At 34.4% G+C, this 20,934-nt stretch overlaps 1 pseudogene; it reads right to left on the bottom strand.

The window, feature by feature from the left end:
* Nucleotides 1-13,214: 13,214 nt before the first annotated feature.
* Nucleotides 13,215-19,590, bottom strand: LOC132045739 (probable serine/threonine-protein kinase PBL7; annotated as a pseudogene).
* Nucleotides 19,591-20,934: the final 1,344 nt, after the last annotated feature.

The following is a 20,934-nucleotide window of genomic DNA, read 5'->3' as shown; positions in this document are numbered from 1 at the left end:
TTTTGTTTTAAGAGTAAAAGTTAGCATGCATGATTCCGCCTTAAAGGCGATCAGTACAGGTTGCCTCTTCATCTTATGCTCCCTCATTTCTTTATTATGTTGCTATACATGTCTTATATACTCAGTACATAGTTTGTACTGACGTCATTTCTTTTATGGACGTTGCGTTCATGCTCGCAAGTAGACAGGGAAACGGCACAGACGCTTAGGAGCTTTATCAGCCGATATACAGGAGCACTCCACTACTCCGGAGTTGCCGCTTATTGGTACATTCTTTTGCGTATTTGGGGCATGGCCGTGTCCTGTCCCGTCCTTATGATTTCAGTACTCCAGTTAGAGGCTCGTAGATACATATGTTCGAGTAGTGGATGTTATGTGATCTCGTAGTGTATATGCTCTGTTTATCATTTTGTAGCCTCATGGGCTTATGTACATGTATATTTTGAGGAGTAATTGAAGATCGCTTCATAGTAAGCTTGTGTTGAGAATGGTGTATGTACAAGCTGAGTTTGATGATAAGTTTGATAGGTGGTTCTCGGTGGGCTAACTCAGGTACTCGTCATGGCCCTCTAGTTCAGTCGTGACAAAAGTGGCCACATGCGCTTCAAGGCATCTCCGCACTAATAAGGAGCTATTTCATAACTTTGAGGAGTCCACTGATGGCAAGCGTGTCTACATGGGTAACTCCACTACTGCTGGAGTTATTCGTAACAGAAAAATTCTGCTTAAGTTAGCATCTGGAAAGACTTTAGCCTTGAACAATGTTATGTACTGTCCCTCCCTTGGTAGAAACTTCGTTTCTGGAGCACTTCTCAACAAAGCAAGCCTTAAACTTGTTTTTGAAGTTGATAAAATAATTATTTCTCGTGGAGGAGACTTTGTTGGTAAGGGGTATCTTAGTGGGGGTTTATTTTCTTGAACATTGTTCAAGAGATTCTCAATAATGCAAATGTTTCCAGTTCTACTTATATTGTTGAGTCTGTTGATTTATGGCATGGTAGACTAGGTCATGTTAATATTGCTTCTATTAAAAGACTTGAAAAATGGAATTAATCCCTGCGACAAAAGTTGATGAATTTTCTAAGTGTCATGTATGTGTAGAAGCAAATCATGCGAAGAAACCATTTAAACCTGTTACTAGTAGAAAGACAGAATAGCTTGAACTAGTACATTCAGACTTAGCTGATTTCAAGAACACTGTTAGTAAAGGTGGAAAGAAGTATTACATTACTTTTGTTGATGACTTTTCTAAGCACTAAGGCATATGTTATTAAGTCTAAAGATGAGGCAGAAAGCATGTTTTTAAAATTCAAAGCAGAAGTAGAAAATCAACTAGACAAGAAATTCAAGAGACTTAGATCTGATAGGGGTGGGGAATATAGTATTAATACTCTAGAGACCTTTTGTGAGAAAAATGGTATTATACATTAGGTTAGTGCTTCATATACTCACCAACAAAATGGCGTAGTTGAACGGAAAAATTGAACCCTTAAAGAAATGATGAACTATATGCTTTTAAATTTGGGTACATCTGACAAAATGTGGGGGAAGCTATTTTTTCTGCATGTAATATTCTAAATAGATTCCCTCATGAGAAGTTAGACAAGACTCCGTATGGGTTGTGGAAAGGGTTTTTCCTGAATTTGAAATTTCTGAAAGTTTGGGGGTGTTTGGCTAAGGTTGGTCTACCTGATTTCAAACGGGTAAATGTTAGTTCTAAGATTTTTGACACTGTCTTTATTAGTTATGCTCAAAATAGTGCTGCATATAGGTTTATGTCTTTGAATGATTATTTTATTTGTGAATCTAGAGATGCAGAATTTTTTTAGCATGTTTTTCCTTTGAAAAATGATGTGCTTAGTGATGTGCAAAATAATGCTTCTACATCTATGCCTGTTAATTCTCATGTTGTGCCTTCTTCTAATGTTGTTGATAATGAGCATGAAATTGAACTTAGAAGGAGTAAAAGACGTAGAATTGAGACTAGCTTTGGTCTTGATTTTATTACTGCTTTCTTGACTGAGAATTGTGATATTGATGTTTTAAATGATGAATTAGTGTCTATCTACTTAATGGAAGAAGACCCTAAGACTTATGATGAAGCAATGAGAACAATAGATGCTATGTTTTGGAAAGAGGTCATTAAAGTGAATTAGACAACTTAGTTTCTAATCACACTTGGGACTTGCATGTTTTGCCTAAAGGTTGTAAACCCATAAGTAGCAAGTGGATATTTAAGAAGAAATTGAGACTTGACGGTATAATTGATAGATATAAGGCTAGACTTGTGATTAGGGGATTTAACCAAAAGAAAGGTGTTGATTATTTTGGTACTTATTCTTCTATGACTAAAATAGCGACCATTAGAACTATTATTACCTTAGCCGCTATTCATAGTTTAGTGGTACACCAAATGAATGTTAAAACGGCTTTTCTAAATGGTGATTTAGAAGAAGATATCTATATGACTCAAGCTGAGGGTTTTGTGGTCCCAGGACAGGAAGATAAAGTATGCAGATTGAGGAAGTCCTCGTATGGTCTAAAACAGGAACCTAAGCAATGATATGAAAAAATTTAATGGCACATTAGTGGATGATGGTTTTGTTGTTAATGCATCTGATACATGTATGCCTCAATTCTAAACAAGGGGACGATGTACTATATTTTCATGGCGACGATATGTTGTCTGATCAGAAGAGAAAAATGAATAGCCAGAGAAAGAGAATGTTCTTTTTCGACTACCTGTAAAATTGTTTATAGCGTGTAAACATGAGTTGAATGTTGAACATTCACTAAAATTTGGCAGTAAGGAGTTTTTGTTGGATTTTCACAAAATTAAATACAACTTGAAAATTTAGATTATATGTTTGCATGTGGATGGCATGTTAATCTTTGGCCCTAATGTGGATGTTGTTACTGAGACTAAGAACTTTTTGTCTTCTAAGTTGGAAATGTAAGACCTTGGAGAAGCATATGTGATTTTAGGAATTAAAATCAAACGAACTGTTAATGGCTTTTCTTTGTGTCAGTCTCATTGCATTGAGAATATGATGAAAAAGTGTGATTGTTTTTATGTTGCTCCAGAGAGAACTCCTTATGATCCTAGCATACACTTGAGTCAGAATAAATAATCAAGTGTTTCTCAAACTGAATATGTTAAAATAATTGAGAGTGTAATGTTTCTCATGAACTATACTCGGTCTAATATAGCTTATGATGTTAGTAGATTGAGTAGATATACTTATAATCCCAGTAATGAACATTAGACTACTCTTCATCGTCTCTTAAGGTATTTGAGAGGTACTATGGATTGATGTTTGCATTTTAATAAATTTCCTGTTATTTTAGAAGGTTTTTGTGATGCAATTTGAGTAACTGACAATGATGAAGTTAGCTCCATCGGTGGCTATGTGTTTACTTTGGGTGCAGGTGTTATTTCATGGAAGTCTTCCAAAAAAATTTGTATAGCACGTTCTACCATAGAATATGAGTTTATTGCTCTTGAGTTGGCAGGGCAAGAAGCGGAATGGTTGAGAAACCTTTTGGTAGATGTGCCGTTGTGGGGAAGACAAGCTTTACCAGTCTCTTTACATTGTGATTCACAGGCGGCATTTGGGATTGCAAAGAACAGTGTGTACAATAAAAGAAGGAGACATATTCGCATCAGACATGGTGCAATTAAACAGTTGTTGAAACATGGTGTCATTTCCTTGGAATATGTAAGGTCTGAAAGAAATTTGGCGGATCCTTTAACCAAGGGTTTACAAGGAAAATGATCCTTGAAACGTCGAGGGGATAGGGCTAAAGCTTATGGATTGAGGTAATATGGTGGGTACCCTTTTGTGGTCAAACGAAGCCATATAGGCTGTCAATATACACCAGATTTCCTATGTCGATCTATGGCGTGTGCTAGTGTTTTATAAGGTTGAGCTTAGTTGCTCTTAATGATTCCATAGCCTTAAGGCGGTCTGGATTACGTGAGTGTAAAGGTGTGATCACCTTTTATGAAAGACTTAGGCTATCTTTCTAGAGCACTAGAGCACTCATAAGACCCAAGGTGTGTGCATGACCATAAAAACATTTTGTTAGTACAGCGGAGTTTGCGTAAAATTAAGGATATGGTATGTGTTATGGGGTCTCAACTTATGTCCATTTAGTTCAAGAGTACTTCACTTGTAGATATTAGCTATTGTCTCATTTCACTATGTGTTAATTCAAATAGAAAGATATTGACACTTAACTCTTAAGTACATGTTTATTTCCTTTGCCCAGAAATTACTTCTTATTATTCTTTTTGAGATATGTGGGGAACTGTAAAATATATACTTATATTATTAATATCTCAAATAAAGAATAAGAATCATCTTTCTAATTTCTATAATATCTACTATTAATTTTGGTCAAAAGGCATAAGTGATAATATGTTTTATGAGCCTTGCTGGTAGCCTTCATAATGAAGAAAAACGTTTTTGAATTGCCTTTATGACCTTCATTAAAATTGTCTTTATGGTTTGTGCAAGCTTCAAACTTTCAGCCACTAGTGCAAGTGTTTGGAAGTGCTTTGGAACCTTGGGGAGTGACCGGCCTTAACGATTTGCACCGGAATCGGGCCGAATCGCTTTCAAGATAGTGGCTTGCCACGACGCAGTGTTCATTCGATAAGTTGATTTAATCATTTTGTTCGTTTACTGATTAATATTGTTAATATTTCCAACAAACGGTGGAGGTAGTGACGAAGTAATGAGAGGAAATTAGAGAAAACCAGTGTTTGCAACCAATTTGCATCGAATTGCTTCTTTGCTACTTAGTAGTCTAATGAGGATTTCATTAAAGCGGCCCTTCTTGCGAGGAACCAATTTTCTACTCTTGGAATCTGCCATTGATAATGCTGCTCCATCTGCATGCGTTGATATATACTTTCCTTCCCTATTGCACTTGGAGAGGGAAAGTGTTATTATTTCATCAGTCAACTCAACTTCGACGTAGAACAATTAAACCAACTTGGATATATATCTATGTTTGGTAATATGCTGCTATATAAGCTATAGAAATAAGTTACCACTGTAGGCGATCCTGTTTACTTTTGAATAGGAAAATCTTACCACATTTGTAGCTAGTTAGAGATATGCAGGCATTAATTATGAGTGAATCTATGTATTATTTTATGTCAGGATTAGTTATGCAAGGTTCTGTTATTCATGTATTAGCTATTCTATCCAGTGTTTTAACAGGCAGTTTTGGGACTCGCCCAGGGGCGGGGCAATGGCAAAACGCCTCGAGGCTCACGTGTGAGGCTTACGCCCTATAGCACCCGATTGTACGCCCTTAACACGCCTAACGCCAAATGCTCGGAGCTCGCCTAACAGTTCTTACACAAATTATGTGTCAAATTCCTTAGTTAATACTATTAAACCTCATAATTCCTTAATAAATGAATGATGCTTAATAGTTTTTTTCATCTGAAGAAATAATAAGATTGAGAGTAACTCAAATTACAAGCTGAATTATTGCATATTTACTATTTGAGAACACCGTTAGGGTGAATATCACTTAACATTTTTTTTTTAAAAAACATAGCCGAATTTTACATCTTCGCTTGTCATCGGTTTTCATGCTTTGTCCTATATCTCAAAATTATCATATTTTATTATTTCACTATTTGAAAGTAATTTTATTTTTATTTATGAAGAAGTGATGTTTTAATTATAATAATGATAATGGTGATGGATTATTTTCTTTTATGGAGATAAATCACATAGTATGATAGTAATATATTCTAACAAATTGTAATTCATTTATTATGATAGTACAATTTTTTTTTTTAATTCAGTTGAAATTTTATAAAACTTTGCTTCAAGGCCTAACTCTTGCCCAAATAGGCCTAATTTTGCTAGGAAACTCTACCTTGTGAAATTCTTTTACTTTTTTGATTGAGCCGGGATTTAAACTCAGGACCTCGGGGTATTAGGCGAAGGACTAAAATTAAAGACCACCAATTTGAGGGGCAAAAAATTAACGCCCTTGAAGGCCAATCGTGTAAATGACCCTACTAATACTGCAGGAAGCTTGACAGGACTAAAACCAGCTAGAGGACAAATTTTTTCCCTTAAGGGTAAGCCTAGCAGCCGGTCCGGTTTGACCGGTTCAAACCGGTAACCGGAACCGGTCTAACCGGTTTACCAGTCACGGTTAACCATATATATTTTACCGGTCCGGTTTGTATTTTTTGGGACCAGTTAATCGGTAAACCAGAACTAGTTAAACCGGCTAACCGGTCCAAAACAATTTTTTTTTTTTTAATTGTTCCGTTGCTAATCAATCGACCGTTGGCTAACGGTCCATTTTGCAAAAATGGCCGTTGCCAACGGCTCCAAACTCCCCTTTTGGTCCCCCAACCCCCCCAAACTTATTTTTTAAACACTTTAACCCATCCCCTACCCCTATATAAACCCCTCTCCATTTTCAATTTTAAATTTTTAATCCACACCAATTCACTCTTCTCTTTCTCTCAATCTCTCTCAATTATAGCTACTTTGCAACAATTAGCCACTTTAAATTTCTCTCAATTAAATATTATAAAGTTTTATTCTAGTTTCAATTATTAATTTTGCAATTATAAAAAAAAAAAAAAATTGTTGGTGGAGTTGGTGATTTTGCAACAATCCGAAGTAGCTCGAAAGCTTTAGTGGATTTGCAATTCTAGTCGCCATCACTTTGTTGGAAATTAGTTCGGCAATTTGGTACCTTCGTTCCAACTCTATCTTTATTTTCCGTTATTTAATTTACGCAATTTAATTCTAGCAATCTAATTTGTTGCAATTTATTTTTTTGTGATTTATTTGAGTGTGATTTAAATTAATTATATTTAATAATGGCGAAGAGATTTAGATGTGGTGCCGGTAGTAGTGGTATTGTTAGGGGTGGGTTTAATGAGGAAACATTTGTGAACGAAACACCTAATTTAAGTATTGATGTTGGTGGAAATAATCCACTTTTAGATCATGAGGCAATGCAACAACATTATACCGACACTTTTAATGAAATTGATGATGATGATGATGAAACACAAGCCCCCGAAAATTCCATAGGAGATACAGGTCCTGCACAATCACATACACAAGACAAACCGCCAAGAACTCGTAAGCCAACCGCTAAAATTTAAAAATTTATGACTAAGAATAAGGAAAGACAAACAGCTACATGTAATATATGTAAACAAGAATTTATTTTTAAGCAACAAACTAGTAAGGATGGTGGAACGGGTACACCAACGAATCATATGAAAGGTAAACATAAGGATGTTTAGGGAGAGCAAACGGGTTCAAACCTGGGGGTATCAAATGACAATAGACCCACGAACCGGTAAAAATTTTAAGTATGACAAGAAAAAAGAGCGTGTAGAAATAGCTAAAATGGTTGCTTTTGATTCTCTATCATTTTCCTTTCCTTCGGGTTTGGGGTTTGTTACTTATATTCAACGTTGTTATAATCCGTTATTTAAGGGTATTCCTAGAAGTACTTGTAGAGTGGATGTTATAGATTTGTATAAAAAATATAGATTTTATTTGTACCATGTATTTAATTCTCTAAATTGTAGTGTTTCTCTTACCGCCGATTTGGGTCTTAGTCTTAACAAGTTAGATTTTTTTGCTATTACATGTCATTGGGTTGATGATAATTGGGTGATGCAAAAAAGAATTATAGCTTTTTTATATAATGAAGGTAAAGGTCGTCTCGATGGAAAAATTTTAGCGGATTCAATGTCTACTATTATGAGATTTTTTTAACATTTATAGAAAAACACTTTGTATTGCTTTAGATAATGCTTCTAATAATACAAAGGCGATTGGTCTTTTAAAAAGGGAATTAAACCCTCCGCTAAAAAATATTTTTCATGTGAGATGTAGTTGTCACATTTTAAACTTAATTGTTAAAGATGGTCTTGAGTGTTTTGAAGATTCTATTCAAAAAGTTAGAAATGCGGTTGCGTTTCTTTTTTGTAATGCTAATAGGGAAAAACTGAGAGATTTTAAGAATTCTTGTGTGGAAAATGGCCTTAGACCTAGGAAAATTCAAGTAAAAGTTGACACTAGGTGGAACTACACTTACATTATGATTACAACAAGCATATGATTATAGGATTCCCATACAACAAGTTCACAACCATTTTAATACGAATAGTGATGATTGGTTAATTATTACCGATTGGGAAGATGTTAAGGAATGTGTTGAACTCTTACCAAAATTTTATAATGTAACTCTTGCTTTTTCTAGACAGTTCTATCCCACGGTAATCGAAATTTTAGCTTACCTAGTGGAAATAGCTAGAATTTTACAAGAGTAGAAAAATAAATTCGGTTATCAAGCGGCTATTTTTAATATGACAACAAAATTTAAGAAGTATTTTTTTCCCATCCCAACTTTATTTATATTGGGTTCTCTTTTAAATCCTTGTTTAAAAATGTCTTATACTAGAGCATTGGTTAATCAAATTTATACCTTTTTAGAAGTTGAAGAGGAAGTTGAACCATCTTTAGCTGACGCCGAGCTCGCGATTGATGCTGAGTTTAGAAAAGTTTTTAATCATTATTCTAATTTGAAAGAAAATACTACACTCGTTGCTCCACGCCCTATTACTTCTCAAAGTAGCAAAAAGGGCTTGTCGGGTTTGTCGCATTTAAAAGTTTTACATTCACATCCAACTCCTTCTTATAATGCAAACTTTGATGAATATCACCTTTATTTGATCCAGCGAAATGTGGACATCAAGGAACTAGATGATTTGGACGTCTTAGCATGGTGGAAGAGATACAAGGCAAGTCATCCGATACTTTCAAGAATGGCTCGAGATATCCTTACGGTTCAAATATCAACCGTGGCTTCGGAGAGTGCATTTAGCCAAGGAAGACAACAAATTGGAGACCATAGACACTCATTATCCGGATTTAGCTTGCAAGTATTAGTGTGCATTCGCGATTGGATTAGATCGGAGCGACGCAACCAAAACTTAGAAGCGGTGGAAGGCGAAGAGGAAGAGATTGAAGATTTGATAGCAAGTGGAGTGGACCAAATGAAAGACTTTGAAGATATCTCCATGACCGAATATGATATGGCGGATATTAGCCAAATGATCGACACTTTTTGATTTTATTATTCTACTATTTCTTTGCAACTCATGTATTATTTGCAAGTTAAAAAAAACTACAACTTGCAAATAAATGTTATCCATGAATGAATAAAATATATGACTCATTGAGCTTTCTTCTATTTACTTGTGTTCATATTTTTACTTATATTAAGTTAGGAATATACCTAAAATATACTAAGAATATACTTATAATATACATCTACTTAAATTAAAAACTAGAACGTTATATACTTGAAAAATAACTAAAATATACTAAGAATATACTTATAATATAAATATACTTAATTTATAAAATAGGAATTTATAAACATAGAAAAAACTTATGCTATAAATAACTTAAGTTATAATACATATAACTTAAACATATATAAGTATATACAGTAGACATATAACTTAAACATATATATACCTTATATAACCTAAGTATATTGATATATATAAGTATATTCTTAGTATATTTTAGGTATATGTAGTATAACTTAAGCATATAACTTAATATATATATACGTATATGTTGTTAGTCAGTAAATATATAAACTTTACTTATAAACTTATATAACATATGTAAATATACCTACAATATACTAACAAACACTATAATATATATATATTACACAAAAAAACAAAAAAGAGGGGTTTTCTAACGTTTTGGACCGGTCCGGTTCCGGTTTTCAGTTTGAAACCGGTAAACCGAAACTGGTGGCTGGTTCCGGTTTTTAGACCGGAAACCGGCCGGTTTTATAACCGATTACCGGTCTGGTTCCGATCAAACCGGTTAACAGGCTTACTTAAGGGTTGTTTGCTTTATGTATTAGTTATACAAGAATCGTAACACATAAATTTTTTTGAGGGTTGGCGGAGTGCACAGATGCATGATTTTGGGACCACCCGTAAAGCCACACTTGGAATGCATAATAATTTGCAAGTTCATACACTTCAGAATAACTTCAGACATGCATTGTTTGAAGTTGAGAACCATATAGCTGAAATTCAATCATTATTGCCTGAACTTTAGGCACATATGGATGAAGTTCAGTCATATGTGGCTGAATTCAATTTTTCTTTCTTGAACTTTAGCCATTTTTATATGAAGTTCATGCATATATTGCTGAAGCTCAATCATTTTTCCTAAATTTAAGGCGAAATTGCATTAACTACAAACATATAAAGCTTCAGACACTATATCTTAGTTGTTCCGAAGTGAGTAGACGTGCAAAAATTATAAAAATCTGATAGAGATAAACGGTGTCCAAATAGGGTACTCTGTGAAATTTTTTAATAATACGAAAATTGTTATGTGAAGAATTAATAATACAGTGATTGGTTGATAACTTAAGTTGCTACCTATATACTGAAGAACTAGGTTCTTCAGCAGCTAAACAAGAAGAGAATTGCAAATTAATAATTTAACGCAAAAAATTTTACGTGGAAAACTCCTTGCTCAAGGGAGGCAAAAACCACGACCTATCTGCAATAGGATTTCCTCAAATCTCTACTATAACTTGAGTAGTATTAAGATTACAACTCTTGTACACCTAAGGAATTGACCACTAAAACACCTATCCTTCTTCTATACTTCTCTCTAAGTGTAGCTAACTTCTTCAAAAACTCTACCCAGTCTAAAAAGTTACAACTGAAAACAACACCTATAATACAAATTCTCTATGAATGTAAAATGATACATTTTAAGCACAAAAAAGCTAACTAATACACCTCAATGAATTGTATGAATAAATCTTCATAGGAATAGGTTCTTCTTCGTTGTAATTAATTCTTTCTCACTTAAAGACACTATGAATAGATATCTCTCTTTTAGCTCTAGTCTTCTCTCTTTTGCGGTTATATCTTGAATGGCTTCAATGTAATGATTTATATAAGAGTAGGATAGTCGCTTCTTGTTCTTCAAAACTAACCAAGACTTGATTCGAGAATCCAAGAACCAATCCTTGTTTGACCTGGTTTGGATTCATGCTCCGGCCTCTAAATACTATCTCCTATTTCAAATTTAGTTCCATATGTTCATTGTGGTAATATTTTCATGTCTTGAACTGTATTCCTTGTAGAATTGAATGAAGGCTTAAATCTCATTTCTTCAATGATCCGTGGAATAGCTTTTCACGCATGGACCAAACATTCTTCAACTCTTCTGCAAGGGACCTGGTTCTTCCAGCCTTGGTGTATCCTTGTTGCCAGTTTTACCAATTCCTTTTAGAGATCTGTTAAGGACCTGGTTCTTGTATGTATTTGTCTATTCTTCTTGAACATGGTTAAGGCATCTGGATTAGGTTCCGGACTAAGGGACTAAATTAGCACCATCTTTGAGCTATGTGAAAGAGTCATTTAGACACCACCGTTGAAGAGAGCTCTAACAGGCCTTGGAGGATCAAACCCGCATACAGGGGCGGCTCAAGGACATTGGGGGCTTAAATCCAAACTTTATTAAGAGGCCTCAAATTATATATTTTTTTTTTTTTAAAAAAGATCATATTACGTAACCTGATTCATGCTTTATAGTTGACATACTTGATTTCAGATAAATAATATGCACTACTAAATAATCTCTATTTTCCCATTGAAAAAATGTTCAGAGGCTATTTCGCACTGAATGTCAGTGGGAAAAACTTAAATAGTAGTGTTTTCACACGGAAAAAGTAGAAAATTTCCCAGCATTTCAGTGGGAACCTGTTTCTCACCATGCGTTTTCCCAGTGAGCTAGTTCGGTGAGAATGAGGTGGGAAAATCATGCTCTATAACACAAATTTCCCACTGAATATCGGTAGGAAAAACATCTTTTTCTAGTAGTGATACTACTATGAGATAAAAATTAATAAATTTCAAACTTAAATAAAAAGATACTTCGTAAAAAGTTATACATAGAACCTGATTCTAGAAATTGATAACTTGATATCGGAATAAAACTTCATTATTTTAATTTGTTTGTTGTGATGCTTTTGAGAACTTGAAAAAGAATGAAACATACAATTTTTATTTGTTTCATGCCTTTCATCTCTTGTTTCTTAGAAAATAGATAGCTTAGTACGAGAAAACATAAAATATAAAATACAAGTTCTTTTATGAAAAGAACAAAAAGAATAATATTATTATTAGAATGTAAGTTAATTATTAGTCGTAATCAATCACACTGGCTAAGTAATTCTCTTTCCTTTTTTTTTTTTTTTTTTAATAAAGATCTCATACTTATTTACCATAAATAGATGCTGAATAATTTTGTAAGGAAAATTATGTACCATAAAATTAGCCTACTAATATTAATTAGAGAAAATGGGGCCCTAAAAATTCGGGGGCCTCCGGCCATGCTTCATTGGCTTGGCCCTTGAGCCGGCACTGCCCGCCTAATTATACACAGTTTATCAATCATCAAAACTTCATAATATCTTGAATTGAGATTCAAATCAAAGCAATTCAACATTGTTATATGAAGAATAAATAATGCATGAATAACTATACGTTGAATAAATAATATGGGGATTAATTTTTAGGATTACCTACTGTAAGATTATTTTTGTCTTTAATGCTCTTATATGTGTATTGCTAATACATGTATTACTCATTTCACCTTCTATCTCATATAATTGTAGAATTTATACTCGTATTAGTTATACAACTTTGATTACCGTTACTAAAACTCGTATAACAGTAGCTGAACGTCGTATAACATTAACTGTGACGTAGAATTTAATACTTCATATGAAAGGGTGTATAAAGCAATACCAATTTATACACCATGATTAGTTCTTAATTCTTCAAACCAAAAGACCCCTCAGGGATGGAAAAAGAATACTTGCTCAATCTTTCTCTTTCCTGGTTGAGAAGGAAGAGGAGTCTCAGAAAAAAGGAACTAGCTTTTCCTTGAAAGAAGTAGAAGAAATTTCTCTATTTTGAGCCAAAGACTAGAATGCTTCCACCAATTGTAGTTGGCAAGGGGAATTTAAAGGTAAGAAGGTGAAAATAAAATGGTGACATACGATATGGTTGTAGTGAGTTAGCAAAATCCTTAATAATCAGCAAACACACTAGAGGAAAAGAAAATGTGGGAGTCAACCACTTGAACAGGCAATACCAGTTTTTTTCCTGCTTTTCTATAAAAGAAGATAAGAATATCATCTGAGAGGATACTGCATACAAGCTTTCATCAGTACTGTCCAAGTGCCAATTGGCTCCCTAATTTACATAATCTAAAAGTTAAAAAGAGAGAGAAAAGAAAAGAACCTAAAAAGAATTCCTAAGAGAAAACTAAAAGCAAAGTCAAGAAGTGGTAGGTTTTTTCTTCTTCTTTTTTCCTGGGATTTCAACCTATTCTCTTTTCAACATGCTTCTCTTCTGTAAAACAGGAAGAAGGATTTATATACTGACAGTGAAAAGACAACCATCTGCTGCAATAAATAGGCATCATCTCTTTGGAGCAACAGAAACAGCCAACTGCATGACCACAACATCATGGAAATTACACCTATCATAATACTCAAGAACCATGTAGTTGTCAAATTCCAATGTCTAATCCACTGCAACAATCACAAGTCCCTTCTTGTTCTCGGCCTTTGGGGTGGCTGAGTTGCAGGGTCGTACCTCTGCGAAGCAAGATAGTTTAGGGCAGTAACCACGTCTGCTATGAGAGGGCGCATGTTGGGCTGCTCCTGGACACACATTGCAGCTACAGCAAGAGCTTGATACAACCCTCTAACTGGATACTCACCTTGAAGCACTGGATCTGCCATTTGTGAGAACTTTCTACGGTCTTTGAACAATGGTCGAGCCTGCAAATTTTGAAAGAACTTTTTGCCCATAAGTAGCTTGAAAAAACAACAGTTCTGAACAAGAAGGCTCTCAACAATATAACTCACATGAAACTCTTCCTCACAATTGAGCAGCAAACTACGTGACATGATATAGGGAAGAATGAGCTAAATAATTTGTAATGCTGCGACATTTTGTGTGACAGCTAGCTGTCTCTTCTAAAAGGTTGCTAACAATCTAGAAGAGAAGCAAGAACTGGATGAAACTAAGTAGCTTGGTGTACAGTAGGCACACAGGAGATTATCCGAGAAGCAACTAACTGGAAAAGGCACTTGAAAGTACAGCTATTTGAATAAAGATATGGTCGATCACTTGATACCAAATGACACTGACAAAATTGCAGCCCAAGGGTTCTAATTTGTAGAAGATTGGTTGTATTTCATAGAGAATCATATCTTTTGGTAGATTCTCTAGCTTTTGGTATTCTAGAGTTGTTCCCAACATATAATAAAATTATTTACCTTATCATTAGGAAAACAAAAGATATACAAATATGATGCGATAACTCGAAGACAAACTAGAGGTCTAGCAGAGAACAGCTATAAATGCCCAGAAACCTAAGGACAACACAATATACTCAAGTCCCGATGAGCATTTGAGTGATTGATTCAGAGAGCAGGCATGAAAAATAATTGAGAAACCTTACAACATAATAAAAACCCCAACAGATTGGTTGTGCAACATAATAAGCATGCACCAACTAGTTGAAGTCTTGAAGCTTCAAGAAAAGACACATAAACTCCACAGCTTAAACTAAGACATTAACAGCAAAAGCATTTTCTCTTACCCATGCAACCAGATTCTGCTCTCCAGCAGCTCTTGATGTATCAATTGCCCTTCTACCAGTAATAATTTCTAGAAGGACTACTCCAAAACTGTAAACATCAGATTTAAGTGTAAGCTGTCCCATCATTGCATATTCTGGTGCACAATAACCATAGGTTCCCATGACTCTGGTGGAAACATGGGTCTTGTCGCCTACAGGACCCAACTTGGCCAACCCAAAATCAGATAGCTTGGGATTGTAATCTTCATCCAGCAATATATTAGAACATTTTAAATCTCTGTATATAACAGGGGGATTCGCTTTATCGTGCAAGTACTCCAGGCCCTTGGCAGCACCGGCAGCTATTTTCATTCTTGTATTCCAGTCTAGTCGTCTTTTATCGGGTGAAAGCTCTGGATAATTTAACCAATTACATGATAAATTAGACCCTTGGATATAATAACACCAGTAAGGAGCAGTTAACGGTAAAAGAAATACTTTATGAAAAAGTAAATGAAAAACAAACAGCCAATTTGGAATTGTATGCCACAATTGAAAGCACACGTAATATTTTCCATTTGCTTCCAATTTCATTAGCTCAACAAGCATCTGGAAATTGCTCAGGAATACAAAAGATTAGCTTTCAAGTCCTGTCAGATGCCAGCAGACGTGTTTTACCCTTCATTTGATAAAATTTCATTATTTTATCAAAAAAAAAAAAAGTCCTGTCAGATACCAATTTGTATAGAAAGGAAGCTATGTAATATCTTTTTATGGTTCAGCAAAATTTGATTTTAATCCCTTGGATTACTTAGAACTTCACAAACTAACAAAAACTGCCTTCAAATAAATTCCAGATGAACTCCAGTAGTCATGTCATTAGACCTTCTTTGGGTGAATAATGACCTAAGATAGAAGTTACAGTATTGCTATTTTAATCTTAAGAATACAAAATTTTAGTAAGTTCAGCAAGATCCAGAATATGGTAGCATTAATTAATTAGTCCTCTTATACATACCATGTAAATGATCTTCCAGTGATCCTAACGGCATGAACTCGTAAACTAGAAGTCCTGATCTCCATCAGCACAATATCCAATCAAATTGACAAGGTATGGATGGTGAAGTAGGCTTAACATCAGGACCTCAACAAGGAATTCCCTATTTCCTTGCAATCCATTTTGGTCGAGTTGCTTTATGGCCACGATCTATATAAGAAAGCACTGACGGCCTCATAAACAATCTAAAGAGTACAACTTATTCAAAAAAAAAAAAAAAAAAAATCTAAAGAGTACAAACAATATTCAATTGATAAAACAGAAGTAATCTACTATTGAGCACAGTATGGAGAAATCTAAAAGTAAATGACCCTGTGACACATGGAACACATTAGGTGGATGAGCCTTGTTCTTCTCTCGAGGCTGGTAGCCCTAGTATCTATTCCCATTAACAGTGAAGAAGTATAGACAAAAGCTAGTTATGTACATAAATAAAATTCAAAGGTGGCATAAGTAATATGTTAGATCCAAGTCGTGCATCTACATCTTCTGCGGTTGGTTTAAGAATTCTCGCTAACAGCATCATAAGAGCCACAGAGTTGCTGAAAAAATGTTCTTTATTTAAATGAGATGAGGACTATAGGCAGGGGAATTTCATGAAAAAGACAGTGCAGGTAAGGAAGCTCTTCAATCAAAGCACAATCGGCCGAGGAACAGGGAGACAAGGTGTCGCGGCACAACATTATAAGGCTGTAAACCTCTGGAGGCTAAATACTACGAGGCAAATATTTAAAGTTTCTCGTCCTCAAAGTGAGCCGAGGGTCTATCGGAAACAGCCACTCTACCCCACAAAGGTAGGGGTAAGGTCTACGTACACCGCACCCTCCCAAGACCCCAGTTGTGAGACTATACTGGATATGTTGCTGTTGTCATCGGGAATGGGATAGTGCACCTTTCACCATTACATTTCAGTGATGTTTGCAGTTTTAGTGTTGCAGGGACTTTTGGTGCGAACAGGAAGCTCTTCAGAAATAATACACATTTCACCTCCGCAAAATATCTACGCTCTATTAAAAAGTGGAATCAATAATAGAACTTCTCAAATGTTGAACTTGGTCAATATTTTAAAGGGTGAGGTGCTGGTGAAATTAGTGCAGAAGGCATAAAAGAAAGGAAGCAGTTAAGGGGCTTTAGCAGACACAACAGCACGGTGTTCATTAGCATAAAGCCGGTAGGATGCTGCTTTTAGTCAAGTCCCTACACTGAAATAACTTCTCCTTAAGCTGTATTCTAATGACAATCAGATGATAACAAGAGACCGGGCTAAATCTTGAGTGGAATTGCATTATGATTGTTTAAAATCTACTATTTGCGCAGAGTTTCGACGAGGCTGTCGATTCCCTTGATTTCTGTTTTATTAAAGTTTCTTCTGGTCTACCTATAAATGAGAAAAATTAAGAGGCTCAAGCTCTAAATCAAGAACCTGAAATGAGATTATATCTTTAGATTGTCAGAGTATTAGGTTTCACAATAGTTGAGCTAAACCGAAGTTGAAATCAAATTTTAAAGATAAAACCTTGCATCATCACCCCAAATTGAAAAACAGAAGACCAAAACTTACTGTAATACAGTGAGATTCATGCAGCGAATGAGTAATCAATGAATTAACTGTCATCTAAACTCTTTCACCATTCCAAAAGGCTTTGCACTTTCCTCTCCGAAAGGAAGAAAGCAAAGAAACAGTGCAGCATGAAATGGAGAGAATGCCAACTCAGATTTAACTAATAAGAATAAAAAGCATTGAACATATTGCTTATAAAAGGCAAGTCAGCAGTTTTATTTCCAAGTTGTGAGTTAATTTATGAGCTAGACCAACCTGATTAGTTCTCTCTAACCGGCCTTTATATACTCTACCAAAGCCTCCTTCTCCCAAGAGACAATCTGCCCTAAAATTTTTGGTGGCAGAAGCTAACTCGCAAAATGTAAACGTATGTCCCGCTATATGTCCAGATCCACCATTTCTGGAGCTGTCCTTTTTTTCATCCTGTGAAGTATTTACCTTCAATTTTTCTGAAACAAGAAAGAGAAAATTGTTATTTTGTCTTAAATGTGAATGTTTGGTAGGACAATGTAACCTCCAAGAAATGACCCATGGCTGACAGAAATGACTTCTGCCATTCATAAGCTTTAGGAGACAGAAAATAAAACAAACAGAGGTGGGGTGCTTTCACATTCATCATAAAAGTGAAATGCCTGTCAGCAGTAATAGTATGTTGTGCTTAATTAATTAATGCTGTCCATCAACATGGCCAGACAAGTAAGTAAAATTTAGTAGTAAATATACCAGGTGCAATGATACTACATCTTTTCACAATTTGACAATCTAGTCAAGCAAAACTGAAAAGTCCCAATGTTAACAGTATTGGTTAACAAAAGAAACGTGATTCATTTGTTGCAGTGAAACATTCTAGTAGAACTTAACTGGCCCTAATCTTGATGTGTTATCCAATTTCATCAGACACGATAAGTTGAAAACGTAAAAGAAGCTTGAGCAACATCACTCAAGGGTTACAAGTTAGCATGCTGAGAAAGTTTACTTCATCAAGCAGCCAAAACTAGAGACACCTTGTATTTAACCAAACATATTTAGACTTCATTTTTATACAATATGCCAATATTTCAATTGCCTTCAATAGCTTCAGTTCAATTGCAGCATAAACTGAGACCACAGAAGGCAAGCACCGCAGCAAAAAGTTCCTACGTTAAAGCTTTTATGCTTTCTACTGTAGTCTAAACCGAAATTACCTACTTAACTATATTAGTGCCCATTTGGCCATGGATAGTTTTCACTTTTTTCGGGCAAACTGTTTGGACATAGAATTGTTACAACTTTCCGGAATTCAACCATTTTGGGGAAGTCGTAAAACTCCAAAAAGCCGTTTTCACAATTTTCACTCCAAATCACTCACAAAAATTCAAAAACAGCTCCAATTTTGTATTCATGTCCAAACACAACTCCAATTTTCAAATACTATTTTCAACTTGACAACAAATACTACTTTTTTCCAAATTTCACAATTCTTATCTCCAAACGTCCACTAGCTTAGACTTCATATTTATACAATATGTCAATATTTCCCTAAAAAATTGCCTCCAATAGCTTCAGTTCAGTTGCAGCATAAACTGAGGCCACATAAGGCATGCACCCCAACAAACAAAATGTTCCTACTTTAAAGCTTACTCTCTTTTTACTGTAATCTAGACAAAAATTATTAACTATATTAAGTTCAATAGGAAAATTGTTAGGAGCTTATAGTTTAAGAAAAGTTTAAAATCCCAACCTCAACAAAGGGAAAAGACCAAAAAGTTTAAATCTTTCTGAAGTCGCCAAAATAGGACTATTTACAAGAAAACAAACATTTGTACCAAAAATCAAAAGCAGATCACTCAAATATGCTTCTTGAAGAGCTGATTAAGGTAGCTATACTATTTTACAAACTCCAACACAAGAAAAAAGGCAACATTAAATGTCATGATACAAGTAATTAACAAGAAATAAAAAAGCTTCAAACTTTGATTACTAAATAATTAACAGTACCTAATGAGGATGAGATCTGATCATTAGACTTGCCAATTTCTTGCTTCTTCTTTGATTTTCCACAACAAAGAAAGCATCCCATTTCTTCTTCTTCTTAATTTTCCTATGTACTTTTTTTTTTTTCTACACAAACAAACAGACCTTTGAGAAAAGGCAGACCAAACAGGATTTCTGACACTATAGAGACAGAGAGAGATTAAGGTGCCGTTTGGCCATAAAAATTATTCACTTTTTTTCGAAATTTTTTTCACTTTTTTGTTCGGCCATAAATATTCTGAATACAACTTGAAGTTGTATTTTGGAATACCAAAAATTCAAAAATTTTATTTTTCAAAAAAATTTCACTTTTTTACAATTACATTTCATCAAAAACTACAAATTAAAAATTATGGTCAAACACAACTCCAACTCCAACTTCAAAAATTTCAAAAAAAGTAAATTTGTTTTTGATACCTATGGCCAAACGCTTACTAAATTCGGACAAATGCCTCTATGCTTTTTTGCTTTTTTTAGGTTCGTGGATTATTTTGCTTAAATGCCATTTGTTTCTTGTTTTTCACTAAAATGCCCCAAGATACTGTGAAGCGAAATAATGATGTGAATTTGATTTTACAGGGAGAAATAAAAAAGATGAAGTTGTGATGACTCTTAACTCTTATCTTTGTCGTATTTGTGTCATTTATCCTTCCATACTAATCGTAGTATTACTCTTATAGCTTATTCTTTTTCGATTTATATTACTATCTATTATTTTTCATACTTTAATTAGCGTATTATTTTTGTTATAGCCTTTTTTCAGATTGCTTTGTCACACTATCTTTAATATTTTGCCATGACTTTTTTACTTCTGTTATTTATTTTTTTCAAATTGCTTTAAAATGTTTTTTTTTTAACTGAGAGTCTATCGGAAGCAACCTCTCTACCTCTCAATATAGAGTTAAGGTCAGCGTACACACTATCCTCTCTAGACTCCACTTGTGAGACTACACGGGGTAAGCTGTTATTGTTATTGTTGTATTACTTACTCTGAATCTATAAATTTATTGGAAATGACAATGAAAGTTTAAACTATACCAAAGATTACTCAAATTTTGGATTGTATATACTCCTTCAGTCCCAACTTAAGTGTCTTATTTTCCTTTCTGTTTTGTCCCAAAAAGAGTGTCTCTTTATATATTTAGTAAGTTAACAATTCAAATATTATACAAGGCAAGTTTAAAACCACAAGATTAAAAGGACATTTTAGCACATTACACACATTTTTAATTTAGGACTACAAGATTTAAAAGTCTAATTTTATTTCTTAAATTTGTGTCAATTCAAATTAACACACTTAAATTGGGACGGTGGGAGTAATGGTTGATGTTAATGTGGTTTCTTAAAGTATGTAACTCAAGCAAATTTTTTTAAGTATGAATGTTCTATCAAAGGAAAGAATATAATTGATAGACAAGAACTCAAGATATTAAGATATTAGTTTATATTATTCAAAATAAAATCAGATTTATTATGCATATACATTCTGAAGTAACATGATAATGAGATAATATAATTTTAAACGTTACTTGAGTATTTAGTAAAACAATAAACAATGTTATATTAGGGAAAAG

The sequence above is a fragment of the Lycium ferocissimum genome, unplaced genomic scaffold (assembly GCF_029784015.1).
Source record: "Lycium ferocissimum isolate CSIRO_LF1 unplaced genomic scaffold, AGI_CSIRO_Lferr_CH_V1 ctg78, whole genome shotgun sequence".
NCBI lineage: Eukaryota > Viridiplantae > Streptophyta > Magnoliopsida > Solanales > Solanaceae > Lycium > Lycium ferocissimum.
The sequence above is the reverse complement of the archived record's forward strand: the minus strand, read 5'-3'. Positions and strand labels throughout refer to the sequence as shown.